The sequence below is a fragment of the Phyllobates terribilis genome, unplaced genomic scaffold (assembly GCF_046119375.1).
Source record: "Phyllobates terribilis strain yellow unplaced genomic scaffold, ASM4611937v1 Scaffold_124__1_contigs__length_5142088, whole genome shotgun sequence".
Classification (NCBI taxonomy): domain Eukaryota; kingdom Metazoa; phylum Chordata; class Amphibia; order Anura; family Dendrobatidae; genus Phyllobates; species Phyllobates terribilis.
The window spans coordinates 3,499,096-3,523,215 of NW_027362884.1; the positions used below are offsets into that span (position 1 = coordinate 3,499,096).

General features: G+C 42.9%; 10 non-coding genes and 1 pseudogene across 10 annotated transcripts; all 11 read right to left on the minus strand.

The window, feature by feature from the left end:
• Window positions 1-920: 920 nt before the first annotated feature.
• LOC141203755 (U2 spliceosomal RNA) lies at window positions 921-1,111 on the minus strand. The gene has a single exon (XR_012274782.1). It is a non-coding gene; the product is annotated as a U2 spliceosomal RNA (small nuclear RNA).
• Window positions 1,112-2,226: 1,115 nt separating this feature from the next.
• Window positions 2,227-2,417, minus strand: LOC141203425 (U2 spliceosomal RNA). The gene has a single exon (XR_012274470.1). It is a non-coding gene; the product is annotated as a U2 spliceosomal RNA (small nuclear RNA).
• Window positions 2,418-3,532: 1,115 nt separating this feature from the next.
• On the minus strand, window positions 3,533-3,708 carry LOC141203253 (U2 spliceosomal RNA; annotated as a pseudogene).
• Window positions 3,709-9,818: 6,110 nt separating this feature from the next.
• On the minus strand, window positions 9,819-10,009 carry LOC141203426 (U2 spliceosomal RNA). The gene has a single exon (XR_012274471.1). It is a non-coding gene; the product is annotated as a U2 spliceosomal RNA (small nuclear RNA).
• Window positions 10,010-11,124: 1,115 nt separating this feature from the next.
• Window positions 11,125-11,315, minus strand: LOC141203762 (U2 spliceosomal RNA). The gene has a single exon (XR_012274789.1). It is a non-coding gene; the product is annotated as a U2 spliceosomal RNA (small nuclear RNA).
• A 1,115-nt stretch (window positions 11,316-12,430) lies between these two features.
• Window positions 12,431-12,621, minus strand: LOC141203825 (U2 spliceosomal RNA). Its single transcript, XR_012274850.1, has one exon. It is a non-coding gene; the product is annotated as a U2 spliceosomal RNA (small nuclear RNA).
• Window positions 12,622-13,736: 1,115 nt separating this feature from the next.
• LOC141203428 (U2 spliceosomal RNA) lies at window positions 13,737-13,927 on the minus strand. The gene has a single exon (XR_012274472.1). It is a non-coding gene; the product is annotated as a U2 spliceosomal RNA (small nuclear RNA).
• A 1,121-nt stretch (window positions 13,928-15,048) lies between these two features.
• LOC141203429 (U2 spliceosomal RNA) lies at window positions 15,049-15,239 on the minus strand. Its single transcript, XR_012274473.1, has one exon. It is a non-coding gene; the product is annotated as a U2 spliceosomal RNA (small nuclear RNA).
• Window positions 15,240-16,354: 1,115 nt separating this feature from the next.
• Window positions 16,355-16,545, minus strand: LOC141203804 (U2 spliceosomal RNA). Its single transcript, XR_012274829.1, has one exon. It is a non-coding gene; the product is annotated as a U2 spliceosomal RNA (small nuclear RNA).
• Window positions 16,546-17,660: 1,115 nt separating this feature from the next.
• Window positions 17,661-17,851, minus strand: LOC141203430 (U2 spliceosomal RNA). Its single transcript, XR_012274474.1, has one exon. It is a non-coding gene; the product is annotated as a U2 spliceosomal RNA (small nuclear RNA).
• Window positions 17,852-18,966: 1,115 nt separating this feature from the next.
• LOC141203194 (U2 spliceosomal RNA) lies at window positions 18,967-19,151 on the minus strand. Its single transcript, XR_012274327.1, has one exon. It is a non-coding gene; the product is annotated as a U2 spliceosomal RNA (small nuclear RNA).
• Between the last annotated feature and the right edge of the window lie 4,969 nt (window positions 19,152-24,120).

Consider the following 24,120-nt stretch of genomic DNA (forward strand, 5'->3'; position numbering starts at 1 on the left):
CCTTCACCCCCTGCTGTTCCCACCCGCCTCAACACCGTTGGAAGGGAGGAGAACCAATTAAGGCGGGGGGTGGGGTGGAACGAGCAGCTGTCTACCCTTAGCAGGAGGGCTCCTGATTACTTAAATCTCCTGCTGCTGCTGCTGCTGGCTGTCCAGCAGCAGACTGAAGGTGGCTGCTGCTGTGCACAGGTATATAAAGGCTCAGAGCCTATTATGACACGCGCAGCCAGCGTTCCATTGCCACATTCCATCTACTGCAGGCAGGATACCTGGCTGGCTGAATGTCGCTGAGAAGCTCACAGAGACCGCCATAAGCAACAGTTTAACAGAATGCCACAGACTAATCAACCAAACTTTTTGGGTTGGGTTCTCTTTTATAGTCTGCAGGCATTAAATGAAAGAAGTCAGTGTTCCAGCAGAAGGAGACAACGTTTCAGAAAAGGCATTGTAGCAAACCAAAAAAGAAATTTTAAGCGCAGCAGAGTAACCAGCGCACATACCTGTTAGCTCAGGTGAGTTTAAAAGGCTGCTGTTGATAACAAGGGCATTTGCTAAATAGATGGTGTGTGTGCAACAATATACTGAAAGGTCAATTATATTGTGCAGCTTATCTCACCACCTGTAGTTATTTAGGTGAAAGCTCCAAAATGCTTGCCTAATATGTCTGTTTATCCAAAAGGAAGTAAAAAGGGAGAGCTAGAAAGATAGCATTGCATCACATTACATGGCAATGCAATGCACAGTTGCTGAAGTTGAACCAAAATGAGCTTGTAATCTGGCTTCTGCAACTTTGAACATGAAAAATCCAATGAGGAGAAGAAAAGCAAAGCCAAAGAGTCCATCCCAAAATCCGACAAACAAGCAAAATGAACAAAAAACATTGAATTCAATTCTTTCTGATTTTAGAAACTGCATTAAAGAAGGGGTGCACCGGTCCTGGAGATACTGCAATACCAGGTCAATGCATGGAGTGGACAGAGCAAGCTCTTTTTCCATCTCCCTGTTCTAAAAATCCATTTAATATATGGTCCCCAGATAGGGGACGTATCAGATATTAAACTGATAAGAACAGATACTACACTTGATCTTAGCCAAAAGGCCGAGAAGCGATAACCAGAATTGGTTTCAAACTACGGAGCCACCCAAGGATCCTGAAAAGTCCATTTGTGGAGATGAGCTCCTGGACTCCCGTTAAGAAGACATGTTGTCAACCTCTAGATCCCTTACATGCCTGCACTTTTCGGCTTGCTGCTGCTGCAATCCACGCGTTTTAGATCTGCATAACTCCACCTCTTTAAACACAGCACCTTCACCCCTTGCTGTTCCCACCCGCCTCAACACCGTTGGAAGGGAGGAGAACCAATTAAGGCGGGGGGTGGGGTGGAACGAGCAGCTGTCTACCCTTAGCAGGAGGGCTCCTGATTACATACCTCTCCTGCTGCTGCTGCTGCTGGCTGTCCAGCAGCAGACTGAAGGTGGCTGCTGCTGTGCACAGGTATATAAAGGCTCAGAGCCTATTATGACACGCGCAGCCAGCGTTCCATTGCCACATTCCATCTACTGCAGGCAGGATACCTGGCTGGCTGAATGTCGCTGAGAAGCTCACAGAGACCGCCATAAGCAACAGTTTAACAGAATGCCACAGACTAATCAACCAAACTTTTTGGGTTGGGTTCTCTTTTATAGTCTGCAGGCATTAAATGAAAGAAGTCAGTGTTCCAGCAGAAGGAGACAACGTTTCAGAAAAGGCATTGTAGCAAACCAAAAAAGAAATTTTAAGCGCAGCAGAGTAACCAGCGCACATACCTGTTAGCTCAGGTGAGTTTAAAAGGCTGCTGTTGATAACAAGGGCATTTGCTAAATAGATGGTGTGTGTGCAACAATATACTGAAAGGTCAATTATATTGTGCAGCTTATCTCACCACCTGTAGTTATTTAGGTGAAAGCTCCAAAATGCTTGCCTAATATGTCTGTTTATCCAAAAGGAAGTAAAAAGGGAGAGCTAGAAAGATAGCATTGCATCACATTACATGGCAATGCAATGCACAGTTGCTGAAGTTGAACCAAAATGAGCTTGTAATCTGGCTTCTGCAACTTTGAACATGAAAAATCCAATGAGGAGAAGAAAAGCAAAGCCAAAGAGTCCATCCCAAAATCCGACAAACAAGCAAAATGAACAAAAAACATTGAATTCAATTCTTTCTGATTTTAGAAACTGCATTAAAGAAGGGGTGCACCGGTCCTGGAGATACTGCAATACCAGGTCAATGCGTGGAGTGGACAGAGCAAGCTCTTTTTCCATCTCCCTGTTCTAAAAATCCATTTAATATATGGTCCCCAGATAGGGGACGTATCAGATATTAAACTGATAAGAACAGATACTACACTTGATCTTAGCCAAAAGGCCGAGAAGCGATAACCAGAATTGGTTTCAAACTACGGAGCCACCCAAGGATCCTGAAAAGTCCATTTGTGGAGATGAGCTCCTGGACTCCCGTTAAGAAGACATGTTGTCAACCTCTAGATCCCTTACATGCCTGCACTTTTCGGCTTGCTGCTGCTGCAATCCACGCGTTTTAGATCTGCATAACTCCACCTCTTTAAACACAGCACCTTCACCCCCTGCTGTTCCCACCCGCCTCAACACCGTTGGAAGGGAGGAGAACCAATTAAGGCGGGGGGTGGGGTGGAACGAGCAGCTGTCTACCCTTAGCAGGAGGGCTCCTGATTACATACCTCTCCTGCTGCTGCTGCTGCTGGCTGTCCAGCAGCAGACTGAAGGTGGCTGCTGCTGTGCACAGGTATATAAAGGCTCAGAGCCTATTATGACACGCGCAGCCAGCGTTCCATTGCCACATTCCATCTACTGCAGGCAGGATACCTGGCTGGCTGAATGTCGCTGAGAAGCTCACAGAGACCGCCATAAGCAACAGTTTAACAGAATGCCACAGACTAATCAACCAAACTTTTTGGGTTGGGTTCTCTTTTATAGTCTGCAGGCATTAAATGAAAGAAGTCAGTGTTCCAGCAGAAGGAGACAACGTTTCAGAAAAGGCATTGTAGCAAACCAAAAAAGAAATTTTAAGCGCAGCAGAGTAACCAGCGCACATACCTGTTAGCTCAGGTGAGTTTAAAAGGCTGCTGTTGATAACAAGGGCATTTGCTAAATAGATGGTGTGTGTGCAACAATATACTGAAAGGTCAATTATATTGTGCAGCTTATCTCACCACCTGTAGTTATTTAGGTGAAAGCTCCAAAATGCTTGCCTAATATGTCTGTTTATCCAAAAGGAAGTAAAAAGGGAGAGCTAGAAAGATAGCATTGCATCACATTACATGGCAATGCAATGCACAGTTGCTGAAGTTGAACCAAAATGAGCTTGTAATCTGGCTTCTGCAACTTTGAACATGAAAAATCCAATGAGGAGAAGAAAAGCAAAGCCAAAGAGTCCATCCCAAAATCCGACAAACAAGCAAAATGAACAAAAAACATTGAATTCAATTCTTTCTGATTTTAGAAACTGCATTAAAGAAGGGGTGCACCGGTCCTGGAGATACTGCAATACCAGGTCAATGCGTGGAGTGGACAGAGCAAGCTCTTTTTCCATCTCCCTGTTCTAAAAATCCATTTAATATATGGTCCCCAGATAGGGGACGTATCAGATATTAAACTGATAAGAACAGATTTTTTTTTTTTTTTTAAACCATTCAGGTTAGTTTTATAGCAAATCAGTAGGATATACCAAAACTGTTGCAAAAAAAACTTCTCATCATCATGGCCATATTTATTAAGCATAAAGTAACCTAATATTACAGAAAGAAGAACATCTTATTAATATAAACCAAAAGATCACTGAAATTTTACAATATGCCTCCACTTTTTAAATTTCCATATTCCCTCGGCATCTGTTCCACCACCGCTACTACTATCCATCTTGTAAATCAAAAATAGCCTAGAAAGAATAATCCTAATACATTCATTTACTGTAATTGATTTCCTTTTAAATACACAAAGATTCCTCACATCCCACAAACTTTCTAACACACAAGCCATAATTAACCACAAAACTCTCTCCTTTACACGTCCACTTGCACCAATACCAAACATAACCACACGCCAATCCACAAAAGTCACTCCTGCCAAACTCCTACACAACCCCCCTACACATTTCCACACGTCTTGCGCAAAATCACAATTCCACATCAGATGCATAACCGTCTCACAACCATTACATCCATCTCTTGGACAAACATCCGACCTAATCAAACCTCTCTTCTTTTGAACGTCTCTCACTGGAAGAATATTGTGAAACGCCATCCACACTACATCCTTCTGTTTGTTGGACATCCCATACATACCCAACTTTCTCCAAGCATCCGCAACCTCATTCCCTCTCAAACCAACAATATTAGACTCGACCTCATTTGCACACAATTTCCTATACACCCTCTTAGTCATTCTAAACTCATCCACCGGCACACTCAGCAAATCATACTTCTTGACAAACTTCTCAATCACCTCATACCACACCGGACACTTAAAAGACACAGGCACTCTCGCATCCCTCTTTCTCCAACCTAACCCATACAACATCCATCCTGCAGAATAACTTGCCATACATGCACCCTTATTACCTTTACCCAACAATACCACAATCGTCTTAATATAATGGAGCCCTAAAAAAACCTCAACATTAGGAAATCCCAAACCACCATGCTGGCAGGCCTTATAAAGGCTTTCCCTCTTCAGCTTCTCCATCTTGCTGCACCAGAAAAAGGAAAAAATCATTTTCTCAACTCTCTTCACTTTCCTAAAAGGGGATGGAAAAATTATGGCCACAAAAAGCAGAATGGGTAAGATCACTGCTTTGATAACTAGAACTTTGCCCCGCAAAGAAAGATCTCTCATTCTCCAAAAATTCAATTTTCGCTCAACACGCATACCACACTCGTCCCAACTCTCATTTCCTTTCAGATCATCATTGAAAAATACCCCTAAAACCTTAATTGCACTCTCCTCATACTTAACACCTTCCATACGAATACTGTCATCTCCAAAGCATTTGAAACTACACTTAGTCCAGTTAACTCTAAAACCTGATGCACCACAGAAAAAATCCAAAAGCAACCTCACCCTACTCATTGAAGCCATACTTTCACTCACCATCACAACATCATCCATGTAACCTAACACCTTCACATGCTTACCACCACTCCCAGGCACTAACAATCCTCTCATCATTTTCTCACGTCTCACTAAACACAGCAAAGGCTCAATCACACATACAAACAAGACAGGGGACATAGGGCACCCCTGTCTTACACCAGACCTAATCATCACTTTGTCAGACAACCATCCATTCACTAAAAACTCACTTGACACATAATCATATAAAGACTTAACTCCATTCAGAAAAACCCTAGGGAAACCCATCCTCTCCAATACTTTAAACAGAAACACATGCGAAACTCTATCAAAAGCCTTTTCGAAATCAATTGCTAACACCATACACTTCTGCTTTCTAGTCTTACAATCCCCAAGCATATCCCTTAACAATAACAAATTATCACTTATACTCCGACCAGGCACGGCACACACTTGGTCATCCTCCACAACCCTACCAATCACCTCACGCATACGATTTGCTAACAATTTACTGTAGACCTTATAATCAGCGTTAAGCAATGATATGGGTCTCCAGTTCTCCAAACGCTTTTTCTCACCCTTCTTAAACACAAGAACCACTATACCCTCTTTCATACTGTCACACAAAACACCATTCATCCACATATACCTACAAACCTCAGTCAAGTCCTTACCCAAAAACTCCCAAGCTTTCACATACAGCTCCACAGGCAACCCATCCTTCCCAGGCGTCTTATTCTTTTTAGCACTCATAACAACATTCCTCACCTCATCCAAAATAACATCCTCACACAAAGCATCACATTCATCCGAACCAAGTCTCTTCTCCATACCACTCAATACATGCGACACAAGTCCAGGATCAATCCATTTCTCATCGTACAACTTACTATAGAAGCCATTCACCTCATTCAACACATTCTTCCCAACCACACTAGATCCATCTTCACCTACCACTTCACTCAAATCCAACTTCCTTCCATTCATTTTTTTAAAAAAGTACCTGGTGCACTTTTCATTCTTTTCCAAATGCTCTAACTTGGTACGGTAAATAATCTCTTTACCTTTTTCATCCAGAAGACATTTTAACTCATTCTTAGCAACCTCAAGCTGATCAGACATATCCATTCCTTTCCTAACACACCCACGCAACCAATCAATCCGTCTACTTAAGTCATTAAATCTATTACGATATCTGGCAGCTTTTTTGTAGCCCCATTTTTTAAAGAAAGTTTTTAACTGTAATTTCACCCAATCCCACCATTCAAGCACACTACCAAAATCACGCTTACGCCACCTCCAACTTGCATACCTTTTCTCCAACTCACTCATCACCTCCTCATCCTCCAACAACCTCGTATTCAATTTCCAAACCCCACCCCCAAACACCATGTCCCCATTCGCACTAAAAACTCCACGCAAACACTCATGATCAGAAAAAGGTACCTTATGTTGAACATAACTTGAACAAACCATATTTTTGGAAAATAACATCCTATCTATCCTCGATGAAATATTACCACGGTCAGCATAATATGTAGGCGGTGGTGGAAAGCCATACTCAAGTATTGCAGCGTCTAAGAAAGAAAAATCAGAAATAAGTTGAGATAACTTTTTTCCCGTAATGTCCACATTACCTTCTGTGACACAATTACAGTCACCAACAAAAACTGTAGGAATTTTTCCAGGAAGAAAAAAACTCAATTTCTCAAGAAGAGCAAGCCGCTCCTCTTTTTTAGTAGGACAATATAAATTAATCATTCTAACCTTCCACCCCCTATAACTCAAAAAAACAATAATGCAGCGACCCACCTCCACAACCGTGTAACTATCAATAGTAATATTCTTATTACCAACTAAAATCCCCACACCATCATTTTTGTTAAAGCTGGACCCCGACCAAACATACTGGCCATAAGGCCAGTCCTTATCTCCTGGAGATTCAGTAATCCCACACTCTTGTAGACAATAGACATCTGCACTCAAACCCTTTAGATAATCCAGAACTGTTGTTCTTCGGGTAACAGATCTAATTTGCCTAACATTAAGGGACACAATGTCCCATCCAGAATGATGCGGCATAACTAAAGGGGATCACACATAACCTGAAAAAAAAAAGAAAGAAAACATCAACTCAACCTTCATCAAGCAAAGCAAAGCTATTACCATTTGGCTGAATGCCAAATGTAACAATGTCAGGAGAAAATACATCTGACGGGTAAGCACGAGAGTCCACCGGGCTATCACACACGGCAGCAATGGATGAACACTCAGTCCTTGGCTTCTTCTTGACCACATCAGGATCCTCCTCATCAGAGAAACGGACAGCAGACAAGTCCCCTTGGCCACCGCCCCCGATCTCCTCTGAAGCAGTATTGCACCAAGATATGACAGGAGAATTGGACAAGTCCATTTCCCCCTCACCACGGACACCAAACTGGGGAGGGAAAGGTGACATCACCTCTGGAATCACCATGTCAAAGCCTCCTGACGCAGGAGGCTGAAGCTGGGCATCTTCAAATATGTCGTCCATCTGAGTGCCATCCTCTTCCTCTTGGGGAGCAGTTGCCTCCCCGACATCCGGAAGGGGACCTTGTGGAACCCTAGTAGAAGTCGAAGGAACAGCAGGCCCCTCCGCGACCACTTGAGCAAAAGACTTAGGAGTGGTTCCAGCTTGACACTGCCTAAGAACATGCCCCTCCTCACCACAAGCATCACACTTTACCTGGTTCTTGCAGTCTTTCGCCATATGACCAGACGTGTTACACCTCCTGCAGGTTGGCGGATACCTGCAGGACTCCTGGACATGACCATACTTGTTACATCTTCTGCAGAAAAAAGGAGCATCAGGAAAGTACAAGAAACCAGTGTCTCTCCCAATAGAGAAACTCATAGGAGGATAATGTATGCCCCCTGGCCCCTCGGGGTCTGTAGCAAAACGAACAAAGTACTTGTATTTGCCAGTCCACAAGCCTTCTTCATTCGAGATCTTGTGGGAAAAATGCACATAAGTACAATGCCTCCTCAAGAATACAGTAATGTCCTCCTGGGGGATAAAGGGATTGTGCATAAACACAACAACAGGAACATCCCCCTTTGAATAGAGGACAGTAAAAGTGAGTCCATCTAGGAGGGAGTTCTCAGTATGGCCTTTCAAGGTTCTATAAAGATTTTGGCAAGCAGCCATAGTAGAAAGAACCAGCACATACCTTCCATGACTTCTAAATTCCTGCAGGCAAAGAATGTCCGACTTCTTAATCTTCAATGCTTCATAGAAGATGGCATTCACCAGGTAGGACATGGAAAAATGTCCCTTCTTCTCCTCGGAAATCTCAATGCGAAATCCATTCTTGACCCGGGGGTCCCCGGTCCCAGCAAATTTCAGCTTGACTCCCATAGTCAGCCACGGAAATCGCCTTCCCGTTTCCTCCTCACTCTCCCCCTATAGCAGCATCCAGCTTAAGCCACCGGAGTGGCGATGCTGGAAGGCCGAGGGCTAGCACTCAAGGAACCTGATGTCCAGACACTTGATCTGAGCCAAAAGGCCGAGAAGCGATAACCAGAATTGGTTTCAAACTACGGAGCCACCCAAGGATCCTGAAAAGTCCATTTGTGGAGATGAGCTCCTGGACTCCCGTTAAGAAGACATGTTGTCAACCTCTAGATCCCTTACATGCCTGCACTTTTCGGCTTGCTGCTGCTGCAATCCACGCGTTTTAGATCTGCATAACTCCACCTCTTTAAACACAGCACCTTCACCCCCTGCTGTTCCCACCCGCCTCAACACCGTTGGAAGGGAGGAGAACCAATTAAGGCGGGGGGTGGGGTGGAACGAGCAGCTGTCTACCCTTAGCAGGAGGGCTCCTGATTACATACCTCTCCTGCTGCTGCTGCTGCTGGCTGTCCAGCAGCAGACTGAAGGTGGCTGCTGCTGTGCACAGGTATATAAAGGCTCAGAGCCTATTATGACACGCGCAGCCAGCGTTCCATTGCCACATTCCATCTACTGCAGGCAGGATACCTGGCTGGCTGAATGTCGCTGAGAAGCTCACAGAGACCGCCATAAGCAACAGTTTAACAGAATGCCACAGACTAATCAACCAAACTTTTTGGGTTGGGTTCTCTTTTATAGTCTGCAGGCATTAAATGAAAGAAGTCAGTGTTCCAGCAGAAGGAGACAACGTTTCAGAAAAGGCATTGTAGCAAACCAAAAAAGAAATTTTAAGCGCAGCAGAGTAACCAGCGCACATACCTGTTAGCTCAGGTGAGTTTAAAAGGCTGCTGTTGATAACAAGGGCATTTGCTAAATAGATGGTGTGTGTGCAACAATATACTGAAAGGTCAATTATATTGTGCAGCTTATCTCACCACCTGTAGTTATTTAGGTGAAAGCTCCAAAATGCTTGCCTAATATGTCTGTTTATCCAAAAGGAAGTAAAAAGGGAGAGCTAGAAAGATAGCATTGCATCACATTACATGGCAATGCAATGCACAGTTGCTGAAGTTGAACCAAAATGAGCTTGTAATCTGGCTTCTGCAACTTTGAACATGAAAAATCCAATGAGGAGAAGAAAAGCAAAGCCAAAGAGTCCATCCCAAAATCCGACAAACAAGCAAAATGAACAAAAAACATTGAATTCAATTCTTTCTGATTTTAGAAACTGCATTAAAGAAGGGGTGCACCGGTCCTGGAGATACTGCAATACCAGGTCAATGCGTGGAGTGGACAGAGCAAGCTCTTTTTCCATCTCCCTGTTCTAAAAATCCATTTAATATATGGTCCCCAGATAGGGGACGTATCAGATATTAAACTGATAAGAACAGATACTACACTTGATCTTAGCCAAAAGGCCGAGAAGCGATAACCAGAATTGGTTTCAAACTACGGAGCCACCCAAGGATCCTGAAAAGTCCATTTGTGGAGATGAGCTCCTGGACTCCCGTTAAGAAGACATGTTGTCAACCTCTAGATCCCTTACATGCCTGCACTTTTCGGCTTGCTGCTGCTGCAATCCACGCGTTTTAGATCTGCATAACTCCACCTCTTTAAACACAGCACCTTCACCCCCTGCTGTTCCCACCCGCCTCAACACCGTTGGAAGGGAGGAGAACCAATTAAGGCGGGGGGTGGGGTGGAACGAGCAGCTGTCTACCCTTAGCAGGAGGGCTCCTGATTACATACCTCTCCTGCTGCTGCTGCTGCTGGCTGTCCAGCAGCAGACTGAAGGTGGCTGCTGCTGTGCACAGGTATATAAAGGCTCAGAGCCTATTATGACACGCGCAGCCAGCGTTCCATTGCCACATTCCATCTACTGCAGGCAGGATACCTGGCTGGCTGAATGTCGCTGAGAAGCTCACAGAGACCGCCATAAGCAACAGTTTAACAGAATGCCACAGACTAATCAACCAAACTTTTTGGGTTGGGTTCTCTTTTATAGTCTGCAGGCATTAAATGAAAGAAGTCAGTGTTCCAGCAGAAGGAGACAACGTTTCAGAAAAGGCATTGTAGCAAACCAAAAAAGAAATTTTAAGCGCAGCAGAGTAACCAGCGCACATACCTGTTAGCTCAGGTGAGTTTAAAAGGCTGCTGTTGATAACAAGGGCATTTGCTAAATAGATGGTGTGTGTGCAACAATATACTGAAAGGTCAATTATATTGTGCAGCTTATCTCACCACCTGTAGTTATTTAGGTGAAAGCTCCAAAATGCTTGCCTAATATGTCTGTTTATCCAAAAGGAAGTAAAAAGGGAGAGCTAGAAAGATAGCATTGCATCACATTACATGGCAATGCAATGCACAGTTGCTGAAGTTGAACCAAAATGAGCTTGTAATCTGGCTTCTGCAACTTTGAACATGAAAAATCCAATGAGGAGAAGAAAAGCAAAGCCAAAGAGTCCATCCCAAAATCCGACAAACAAGCAAAATGAACAAAAAACATTGAATTCAATTCTTTCTGATTTTAGAAACTGCATTAAAGAAGGGGTGCACCGGTCCTGGAGATACTGCAATACCAGGTCAATGCGTGGAGTGGACAGAGCAAGCTCTTTTTCCATCTCCCTGTTCTAAAAATCCATTTAACATATGGTCCCCAGATAGGGGACGTATCAGATATTAAACTGATAAGAACAGATACTACACTTGATCTTAGCCAAAAGGCCGAGAAGCGATAACCAGAATTGGTTTCAAACTACGGAGCCACCCAAGGATCCTGAAAAGTCCATTTGTGGAGATGAGCTCCTGGACTCCCGTTAAGAAGACATGTTGTCAACCTCTAGATCCCTTACATGCCTGCACTTTTCGGCTTGCTGCTGCTGCAATCCACGCGTTTTAGATCTGCATAACTCCACCTCTTTAAACACAGCACCTTCACCCCCTGCTGTTCCCACCCGCCTCAACACCGTTGGAAAGGAGGAGAACCAATTAAGGCGGGGGTTGGGGTGGAACGAGCAGCTGTCTACCCTTAGCAGGAGGGCTCCTGATTACATACCTCTCCTGCTGCTGCTGCTGCTGGCTGTCCAGCAGCAGACTGAAGGTGGCTGCTGCTGTGCACAGGTATATAAAGGCTCAGAGCCTATTATGACACGCGCAGCCAGCGTTCCATTGCCACATTCCATCTACTGCAGGCAGGATACCTGGCTGGCTGAATGTCGCTGAGAAGCTCACAGAGACCGCCATAAGCAACAGTTTAACAGAATGCCACAGACTAATCAACCAAACTTTTTGGGTTGGGTTCTCTTTTATAGTCTGCAGGCATTAAATGAAAGAAGTCAGTGTTCCAGCAGAAGGAGACAACGTTTCAGAAAAGGCATTGTAGCAAACCAAAAAAGAAATTTTAAGCGCAGCAGAGTAACCAGCGCACATACCTGTTAGCTCAGGTGAGTTTAAAAGGCTGCTGTTGATAACAAGGGCATTTGCTAAATAGATGGTGTGTGTGCAACAATATACTGAAAGGTCAATTATATTGTGCAGCTTATCTCACCACCTGTAGTTATTTAGGTGAAAGCTCCAAAATGCTTGCCTAATATGTCTGTTTATCCAAAAGGAAGTAAAAAGGGAGAGCTAGAAAGATAGCATTGCATCACATTACATGGCAATGCAATGCACAGTTGCTGAAGTTGAACCAAAATGAGCTTGTAATCTGGCTTCTGCAACTTTGAACATGAAAAATCCAATGAGGAGAAGAAAAGCAAAGCCAAAGAGTCCATCCCAAAATCCGACAAACAAGCAAAATGAACAAAAAACATTGAATTCAATTCTTTCTGATTTTAGAAACTGCATTAAAGAAGGGGTGCACCGGTCCTGGAGATACTGCAATACCAGGTCAATGCGTGGAGTGGACAGAGCAAGCTTTTTTTCCATCTCCCTGTTCTAAAAATCCATTTAATATATGGTCCCCAGATAGGGGACGTATCAGATATTAAACTGATAAGAACAGATACTACACTTGATCTTAGCCAAAAGGCCGAGAAGCGATAACCAGAATTGGTTTCAAACTACGGAGCCACCCAAGGATCCTGAAAAGTCCATTTGTGGAGATGAGCTCCTGGACTCCCGTTAAGAAGACATGTTGTCAACCTCTAGATCCCTTACATGCCTGCACTTTTCGGCTTGCTGCTGCTGCAATCCACGCGTTTTAGATCTGCATAACTCCACCTCTTTAAACACAGCACCTTCACCCCCTGCTGTTCCCACCCGCCTCAACACCGTTGGAAGGGAGGAGAACCAATTAAGGCGGGGGGTGGGGTGGAACGAGCAGCTGTCTACCCTTAGCAGGAGGGCTCCTGATTACATACCTCTCCTGCTGCTGCTGCTGCTGGCTGTCCAGCAGCAGACTGAAGGTGGCTGCTGCTGTGCACAGGTATATAAAGGCTCAGAGCCTATTATGACACGCGCAGCCAGCGTTCCATTGCCACATTCCATCTACTGCAGGCAGGATACCTGGCTGGCTGAATGTCGCTGAGAAGCTCACAGAGACCGCCATAAGCAACAGTTTAACAGAATGCCACAGACTAATCAACCAAACTTTTTGGGTTGTGTTCTCTTTTATAGTCTGCAGGCATTAAATGAAAGAAGTCAGTGTTCCAGCAGAAGGAGACAACGTTTCAGAAAAGGCATTGTAGCAAACCAAAAAAGAAATTTTAAGCGCAGCAGAGTAACCAGCGCACATACCTGTTAGCTCAGGTGAGTTTAAAAGGCTGCTGTTGATAACAAGGGCATTTGCTAAATAGATGGTGTGTGTGCAACAATATACTGAAAGGTCAATTATATTGTGCAGCTTATCTCACCACCTGTAGTTATTTAGGTGAAAGCTCCAAAATGCTTGCCTAATATGTCTGTTTATCCAAAAGGAAGTAAAAAGGGAGAGCTAGAAAGATAGCATTGCATCACATTACATGGCAATGCAATGCACAGTTGCTGAAGTTGAACCAAAATGAGCTTGTAATCTGGCTTCTGCAACTTTGAACATGAAAAATCCAATGAGGAGAAGAAAAGCAAAGCCAAAGAGTCCATCCCAAAATCCGACAAACAAGCAAAATGAACAAAAAACATTGAATTCAATTCTTTCTGATTTTAGAAACTGCATTAAAGAAGGGGTGCACCGGTCCTGGAGATACTGCAATACCAGGTCAATGCGTGGAGTGGACAGAGCAAGCTCTTTTTCCATCTCCCTGTTCTAAAAATCCATTTAATATATGGTCCCCAGATAGGGGACGTATCAGATATTAAACTGATAAGAACAGATACTACACTTGATCTTAGCCAAAAGGCCGAGAAGCGATAACCAGAATTGGTTTCAAACTACGGAGCCACCCAAGGATCCTGAAAAGTCCATTTGTGGAGATGAGCTCCTGGACTCCCGTTAAGAAGACATGTTGTCAACCTCTAGATCCCTTACATGCCTGCACTTTTCGGCTTGCTGCTGCTGCAATCCACGCGTTTTAGATCTGCATAACTCCACCTCTTTAAACACAGCACCTTCACCCCCTGCTGTTCCCACCCGCCTCAACACCGTTGGAAGGGAGGAGAACCAATTAAGGCGGGGGGTGGGGTGGAACGAGCAGCTGTCTACCCTTAGCAGGAGGGCTCCTGATTACATACCTCTCCTGCTGCTGCTGCTGCTGCTGCTGGCTGTCCAGCAGCAGACTGAAGGTGGCTGCTGCTGTGCACAGGTATATAAAGGCTCAGAGCCTATTATGACACGCGCAGCCAGCGTTCCATTGCCACATTCCATCTACTGCAGGCAGGATACCTGGCTGGCTGAATGTCGCTGAGAAGCTCACAGAGACCGCCATAAGCAACCGTTTAACAGAATGCCACAGACTAATCAACCAAACTTTTTGGGTTGGGTTCTCTTTTATAGTCTGCAGGCATTAAATGAAAGAAGTCAGTGTTCCAGCAGAAGGAGACAACGTTTCAGAAAAGGCATTGTAGCAAACCAAAAAAGAAATTTTAAGCGCAGCAGAGTAACCAGCGCACATACCTGTTAGCTCAGGTGAGTTTAAAAGGCTGCTGTTGATAACAAGGGCATTTGCTAAATAGATGGTGTGTGTGCAACAATATACTGAAAGGTCAATTATATTGTGCAGCTTATCTCACCACCTGTAGTTATTTAGGTGAAAGCTCCAAAATGCTTGCCTAATATGTCTGTTTATCCAAAAGGAAGTAAAAAGGGAGAGCTAGAAAGATAGCATTGCATCACATTACATGGCAATGCAATGCACAGTTGCTGAAGTTGAACCAAAATGAGCTTGTAATCTGGCTTCTGCAACTTTGAACATGAAAAATCCAATGAGGAGAAGAAAAGCAAAGCCAAAGAGTCCATCCCAAAATCCGACAAACAAGCAAAATGAACAAAAAACATTGAATTCAATTCTTTCTGATTTTAGAAACTGCATTAAAGAAGGGGTGCACCGGTCCTGGAGATACTGCAATACCAGGTCAATGCGTGGAGTGGACAGAGCAAGCTCTTTTTCCATCTCCCTGTTCTAAAAATCCATTTAATATATGGTCCCCAGATAGGGGACGTATCAGATATTAAACTGATAAGAACAGATACTACACTTGATCTTAGCCAAAAGGCCGAGAAGCGATAACCAGAATTGGTTTCAAACTACGGAGCCACCCAAGGATCCTGAAAAGTCCATTTGTGGAGATGAGCTCCTGGACTCCCGTTAAGAAGACATGTTGTCAACCTCTAGATCCCTTACATGCCTGCACTTTTCGGCTTGCTGCTGCTGCAATCCACGCGTTTTAGATCTGCATAACTCCACCTCTTTAAACACAGCACCTTCACCCCCTGCTGTTCCCACCCGCCTCAACACCGTTGGAAGGGAGGAGAACCAATTAAGGCGGGGGGTGGGGTGGAACGAGCAGCTGTCTACCCTTAGCAGGAGGGCTCCTGATTACATACCTCTCCTGCTGCTGCTGCTGCTGGCTGTCCAGCAGCAGACTGAAGGTGGCTGCTGCTGTGCACAGGTATATAAAGGCTCAGAGCCTATTATGACACGCGCAGCCAGCGTTCCATTGCCACATTCCATCTACTGCAGGCAGGATACCTGGCTGGCTGAATGTCGCTGAGAAGCTCACAGAGACCGCCATAAGCAACAGTTTAACAGAATGCCACAGACTAATCAACCAAACTTTTTGGGTTGGGTTCTCTTTTATAGTCTGCAGGCATTAAATGAAAGAAGTCAGTGTTCCAGCAGAAGGAGACAACGTTTCAGAAAAGGCATTGTAGCAAACCAAAAAAGAAATTTTAAGCGCAGCAGAGTAACCAGCGCACATACCTGTTAGCTCAGGTGAGTTTAAAAGGCTGCTGTTGATAACAAGGGCATTTGCTAAATAGATGGTGTGTGTGCAACAATATACTGAAAGGTCAATTATATTGTGCAGCTTATCTCACCACCTGTAGTTATTTAGGTGAAAGCTCCAAAATGCTTGCCTAATATGTCTGTTTATCCAAAAGGAAGTAAAAAGGGAGAGCTAGAAAGATAGCATTGCATCACATTACATGGCAATGCAATGCACAGTTGCTGAAGTTGAACCAAAATGAGCTTGTAATCTGGCTTCTGCAACTTTGAACATGAAAAATCCAATGAGGAGAAGAAAAGCAAAGCCAAAGAGTCCATCCCAAAATCCGACAAACAAGCAAAATGAACAAAAAACATTGAATTCAATTCTTTCTGATTTTAGAAACTGCATTAAAGAAGGGGTGCACCGGTCCTGGAGATACTGCAATACCAGGTCAATGCGTGGAGTGGACAGAGCAAGCTCTTTTTCCATCTCCCTGTTCTAAATATCCATTTAATATATGGTCCCCAGATAGGGGACGTATCAGATATTAAACTGATAAGAACAGATACTACACTTGATCTTAGCCAAAAGGCCGAGAAGCGATAACCAGAATTGGTTTCAAACTACGGAGCCACCCAAGGATCCTGAAAAGTCCATTTGTGGAGATGAGCTCCTGGACTCCCGTTAAGAAGACATGTTGTCAACCTCTAGATCCCTTACATGCCTGCACTTTTCGGCTTGCTGCTGCTGCAATCCACGCGTTTTAGATCTGCATAACTCCACCTCTTTAAACACAGCACCTTCACCCCCTGCTGTTCCCACCCGCCTCAACACCGTTGGAAGGGAGGAGAACCAATTAAGGCGGGGGGTGGGGTGGAACGAGCAGCTGTCTACCCTTAGCAGGAGGGCTCCTGATTACATACCTCTCCTGCTGCTGCTGCTGCTGGCTGTCCAGCAGCAGACTGAAGGTGGCTGCTGCTGTGCACAGGTATATAAAGGCTCAGAGCCTATTATGACACACGCAGCCAGCGTTCCATTGCCACATTCCATCTACTGCAGGCAGGATACCTGGCTGGCTGAATGTCGCTGAGAAGCTCACAGAGACCGCCATAAGCAACAGTTTAACAGAATGCCACAGACTAATCAACCAAACTTTTTGGGTTGGGTTCTCTTTTATAGTCTGCAGGCATTAAATGAAAGAAGTCAGTGTTCCAGCAGAAGGAGACAACGTTTCAGAAAAGGCATTGTAGCAAACCAAAAAAGAAATTTTAAGCGCAGCAGAGTAACCAGCGCACATACCTGTTAGCTCAGGTGAGTTTAAAAGGCTGCTGTTGATAACAAGGGCATTTGCTAAATAGATGGTGTGTGTGCAACAATATACTGAAAGGTCAATTATATTGTGCAGCTTATCTCACCACCTGTAGTTATTTAGGTGAAAGCTCCAAAATGCTTGCCTAATATGTCTGTTTATCCAAAAGGAAGTAAAAAGGGAGAGCTAGAAAGATAGCATTGCATCACATTACATGGCAATGCAATGCACAGTTGCTGAAGTTGAACCAAAATGAGCTTGTAATCTGGCTTCTGCAACTTTGAACATGAAAAATCCAATGAGGAGAAGAAAAGCAAAGCCAAAGAGTCCATCCCAAAATCCGACAAACAAGCAAAATGAACAAAAAACATTGAATTCAATTCTTTCTGATTTTAGAAACTGCATTAAAGAAGGGGTGCACCGGTCCTGGAGATACTGCAATACCAGGTCAATGCGTGGAGTGGACAGAGCAAGCTCTTTTTCCATCTCCCTGTTCTAAAAATCCATTTAATATATGGTCCCCAGATAGGGGACGTATCAGATATTAAACTGATAAGAACAGATACTACACTTGATCTTAGCCAAAAGGCCGAGAAGCGATAACCAGAATTGGTTTCAAACTACGGAGCCACCCAAGGATCCTGAAAAGTCCATTTGTGGAGATGAGCTCCTGGACTCCCGTTAAGAAGACATGTTGTCAACCTCTAGATCCCTTACATGCCTGCACTTTTCGGCTTGCTGCTGCTGCAATCCACGCGTTTTAGATCTGCCTAACTCCACCTCTTTAAACACAGCACCTTCACCCCCTGCTGTTTCCACCCGCCTCAACACCATTGGAAGGGAGGAGAACCAATTAAGGCGGGGGGTGGGGTGGAACGAGCAGCTGTCTACCCTTAGCAGGAGGGCTCCTGATTACATACCTCTCCTGCTGCTGCTGCTGCTGGCTGTCCAGCAGCAGACTGAAGGTGGCTGCTGCTGTGCACAGGTATATAAAGGCTCAGAGCCTATTATGACACGCGCAGCCAGCGTTCCATTGCCACATTCCATCTACTGCAGGCAGGATACCTGGCTGGCTGAATGTCGCTGAGAAGCTCACAGAGACCGCCATAAGCAACAGTTTAACAGAATGCCACAGACTAATCAACCAAACTTTTTGGGTTGGGTTCTCTTTTATAGTCTGCAGGCATTAAATGAAAGAAGTCAGTGTTCCAGCAGAAGGAGACAACGTTTCAGAAAAGGCATTGTAGCAGACCAAAAAAGAAATTTTAAGCGCAGCAGAGTAACCAGCGCACATACCTGTTAGCTCAGGTGAGTTTAAAAGGCTGCTGTTGATAACAAGGGCATTTGCTAAATAGATGGTGTGTGTGCAACAATATACTGAAAGGTCAATTATATTGTGCAGCTTATCTCACCACCTGTAGTTATTTAGGTGAAAGCTCCAAAATGCTTGCCTAATATGTCTGTTTATCCAAAAGGAAGTAAAAAGGGAGAGCTAGAAAGATAGCATTGCATCACATTACATGGCAATGCAATGCACAGTTGCTGAAGTTGAACCAAAATGAGCTTGTAATCTGGCTTCTGCAACTTTGAACATGAAAAATCCAATGAGGAGAAGAAAAGCAAAGCCAAAGAGTCCATCCCAAAATCCGACAAACAAGCAAAATGAACAAAAAACATTGAATTCAATTCTTTCTGATTTTAGAAACTGCATTAAAGAAGGGGTGCACCGGTCCTGGAGATACTGCAATACCAGGTCAATGCGTGGAGTGGACAGAGCAAGCTCTTTTTCCATCTCCCTGTTCTAAAAATCCATTTAATATATGGTCCCCAGATAGGGGACGTATCAGATGTTAAACTGATAAGAACAGATTTTTTAATTTGGCTATCCCCTGCAGAGGGATAAAACCGTTTATTAAAACTTTAACAAATTACAAGCATAATTACACAAATACCAAACGTTAAAAGACAAATGAAATTTACAAAACAAAAAAATACAAAGATTTTAAATAATTAGGTTCCATTGGTCAACAAGCCATTTTTTGGAAATATGTACATTCTTCTTTTTGTCAATTAAATAATAAGTATACATTTCACATAAACATAAACTTAAAACATCATTCACTGATAAAACATCTTGTTTAAAAATAGCAATGTTGCGCGCTTTCCAGAGAGATGACTTGGCGCAGTTCACTGTCTTCCAAGCCATTGTGTACTGGTCCATTGTGGGGCATTCCATAAGTCCGTATAGCACAGTTTTATATGTAAAGTCCTTGAGGTCTGCCACCCTTTCCAGTAGGGGGAGCAGTCTTCTCCAGAAATCCTTTGCAAAATTACATGTCCATAATAGATGTTCCACCGTTTCCTCGTCTTGGCATCCGGCTCTTGGGCAGATGGCAGACCTCACAAATCCTCTTCTGTATTGGAATGCCCGGCAAGGAAGACAGCGGTGCATGCAACTCCAAGCCAGATCTCTCTGTTCATTAAAAAGATAAAAAACGTTAATCATTTTCCAGATAGACATAGATTTGTCATCATCATATCTGTCAACATTACATATTTCCTCACTTTTACGTATTTCTTTAATTAGTTTCTTACTATTTCTTAATTCCTCTATTTTCTTAGTCCCTAAATTAAAATCGGACACTATTTTCCTTAAAATCTCATAATGCGTCGACAAATTAAAAGCATGGGGCACAGATATATTAACTTCATACCATCCAAACTTTCTCATAAAAAATCCTGTATTAAAACGCATAAAAAAGGACCAATAGTGATTCTTAAAAAGGGCATTAAAACAGTAAACGAACAGATGGATTAAAAGAAACCTATTAAAATCTGGAAAATCTTTACCACCTTTTACTTTTGATTTCATCACGATTTCTCTTTTCAGCTTTTCCATTTTTGAGTTCCAAAAGAAGGTAAAACAGGTTTTGGTTATCTTTTTTAAAACATTAACAGGCGGGGGGAAAACCATGCTAAGATACAATAAAAGAGGTAAAATCACCATCTTTAAAACCAATACTTTACCCTCCATTGTAAGTCTCCTCATGTTCCACATACATATTTTCGTATTTACTTTCTGTATAACTGTTTCCCAACTATTATAACCATCATTATTTTCAGTGAATGATATACCTAAAATGGAAATGGATTCGGAGACATTAATTGGTACATCACGTAAAATCATCCCCCCAACACTTAAAATGTTACACTTATTAAAATTGATTTTAAAACCAGAAGCTAGGCAAAAGGATTGCACTTGATGGAGAGTGGCCGTAAGTGATGGTGCATCTGTACACAAGACCGCCACGTCATCCATGTAGCCTACAACCTTGGCCTCCAAACCACCGCTTCCAGGCAGAGGGACACCGCATATCTGTTTATTTTGGCGTATTGCACATAACATTGGTTCCAGTGCACAGATAAACAGTAGGGGGGACAGAGGGCATCCCTGTTTCACCCCTGACCGTAAAAATACCTCTTGTGTCTTAAAACCATTCACTAAAATCTTACTTGTACAATCCTTGTAAAATGCTTTAAGCGATAGTAAAAACCCTTCTGGTATGCCCATTTTCTCTAAAACTTTAAAAAGATAAAAGTGTGAGACACGGTCAAATGCTTTTTCAAAATCAATAGATAAAATCGCCATTTTCCCCTTTCTGTCTTTCACATCCTCAATACAGTCTTTCACTAAATTCAGATTGTCCCATATACTGCGCCCCGGCACCCCACACACTTGATTAGAATGAATAACTTTGCTGATGACTTCTTTTAGACGATTTGCACAAATTTTAGCCATTATTTTATAGTCACAATTTAAAAGTGTTATTGGTCTCCAGTTTTCTAATTTTGATTTATCGCCTTTTTTGTATAGGAGGGAGACTTCACCTTTCTTCCAGGAATTTAATAAAACCTTATTATTAAAAACCTCAGTAAACAAATAAAACAAATCATCTTTTAAAATATCATAAAAACATACATAAAATTCTATTGGGATGCCATCAGGACCAGGGACCTTTCCAGTTTTAAAACTTTTAATAGTTTTTAACACTTCTTGTTCCGTTAAAACTTGGGATAAAAACTCTTGGGATGCGGGATCTAAAACAGCTGTTAGTCCTTGCAGCGAATCATCCATTAATTTATTATCTATATTTTTTCCATTAAAAAGATTAGAAAAAAAAACCTCAACTTTACCCAGCATATTTTTTAGATTATTCTCACCATCTATATGGTCAATTATCACTTTTTCTTTTTTATTTTTCCTAAAAAAATATCTGGAACACTTTTCATTTTCTTCTATATGTTGTACTCTAGAACGAAAAATTATCTCTTTTCCTTTTTGTTCTAGCCATTTTGAAATCTCTTCTTTTAAGTTTGAAATATCAACTTGTACATCTATCCCATTGTCTCTGAGCTTAAATAATGTTTGTAGGCGGGTATTTAAAATTCTATATTCTTCATATTTTTCTTTGGCTCTACATATACTCTTTTTAATAAAAAAGTCTTTTATTTTTACTTTCATTCTATCCCACCATACACTCATAGTCTCACTTGTTTTTTTCCCTTTTCTACATTTCCTATAAAACTCAATAAAATCTGATAAAATCTGCGAGTCGGTTAAAAGGGATACGTTCATTTTCCAGCTTTTCTTACCACATTTTTTGTTGTCATTTACTTTTATGGTAAAGGATAAAAGTTTATGGTCTGAAAATATATTAGTTAAAACTTCACATTTGGCAGGTATTGTTTTATCTGAACCAAAAATAAAATCAATCCTAGAGCTACAATTAGAATTGCTCCAAGTGAAACCGGCGTCCTCTGTGCTGTCACTATGACACTCTTTATATATGTCTATCAATTTAGCATCTTTGACTATATCATGTAGCATACCTGAGGTTTTATCGTAGTTCCTGCTTACAGAGCTGGAGCGCCGGTTTTCACCTTTTAAAACACAATTAAAATCCCCTGCTAAGATAAAAGGTTCAGAGTTATTAATAAATAATGGTAAAAGATCAAGCATTTCGGCTCTTTCATTTTTCTCTGGGGATCCATAAAAATTTAAAAACTGCCATCTAATACCATCAATAAAAGCTTTCACTAATAAAATACGACCTGGTAAAATTTCCTGAATAAAATCAATTAAAACGTTCCCTTTAAAAAGTATGGCTACACCCGCTGATCCTGCAGCATTCGATCCGGACCAGACAGATGGCCCACACTTCCACTCATCTTTATATTTTTGATATGACATTTCATGTGGGATATTACATTCTTGCAGAAAAAATACAGATGCAGTAAAACACGTAAAAAAATTAAAAAGAGCAGTTCTTCTCGTGTTAGATTTTATGCCTCTCACGTTGAGGGAAATACCTTTGAGTTCAGCCATCATTAGAAAATGTAGAAATTTTACTTAGGTAACTAAGAGCAACGGATTTACCTGTCCGATGAACCTGATCAGACCACTGGGCTTGCGCCTCCCTCCTCATCTGATAGTATCGTCACGAGAGTCTCCGTGGAGGAGGAAAGATTACCACATTTATATAAACCCGACGCTACACTGGCATAGCTCGGAGGGCTGGCTGGCAGAACCCGCTGGGTCTCCATTGGCTGGCCATGCAGTTCCTCATCAGGTGGGTCCCCGAGGGGTTCCGCCGCCCCTGTTTGACCTGTAGAAGGTCGTCCTATAGGAGGAGGTTGCGCACAAGGCAGAGCCTCTGACTCTTCAGAGGCAGCAAGATCCCGGTCCCCACCTGTAGCAGCGGAGACCGAAACCCCTGAGGGTCCAGCGTCCACGTCCCCTTCTGGAGAAGTGTCCATCTGTTCACCTCCTGCTGCCTCCTCCGAACCACCCTTTTTCTTTTTCTTAGGACCCACCTTTATCCACTCAGCGCCCTCAGCACTAGGAGACCCAGACTGGGCATGGGCTTCTGTGTCGGCCTTTTGCCGGTCCCTTTTGACCTTACCAGTAGTGCCCTTCTGCTCCTTCTCAGCCCTCCTTTTGGACTCCCGCAGGTCCTGCAGCCAGGTTTTGGGATTTGGTATTTTACCTGTCATAGACTCTGGAGACACTTCACTATTTGGTACGCCCTTATTGTCTCCAGAGGCTCCAGGTTGTTGTTCCTCCTCCTGAGGGGTGGTCTGATCTTTTGGTCCTTGGTCGGACGTCTTGGACTTCCCCTTTTGCTCATCTTCCCGAAATCTGTGAGGGCAAGAAAAATAAAAGTGACCTGGAGTCTGGCAAAAACTGCATTTCTTTTCCTTAGGGCATTCTTTTGTCTCATGTTCTTCACTAGCACAATTTCTACATGATACATGACAGTTTTCTTTTGAATGACCATAGCGCCCACAATTTCTGCAATATACTGGCATCCCAGAAAAGAAGAAATCCCCATTTGTTTGCCCAATTTTGAAACGGGCAGGGGGGAGCCGTATACCACCTGGTGTATTTGGATCTCTTGTACACTTCACAAGGAATTTCCACTTAGATGTCCATATGTTATATTCGTTTAATATCTTCCCAATACATTTAACACTTTTAAAATAAATTGCTAGAAATGACATTACTTCTGGAGCAGAAACAAAGGGCGAAAATATTTTTACAATAACCAGTCTTACCTCATCCAGGACGTGCTCAACAATTTGTATCCCTTTCAAAACAGGACTATTTTCAACTTTTTTTAACTTTTCTAGTACATCTCTAAAAATACCTTCTCCGGTGAATGTGATGTCATAGTCACCTCTTCTGGGATAATCCTGGATGGAGAGAATTTCATTCCTTTGTACGCCAAGAAGGTTCCTGAGCACGTCCTGGACTACATACCCTAATTTCCTCATATCCGAGCCACCCGCCGTGAAGTGAACTCGGATAGA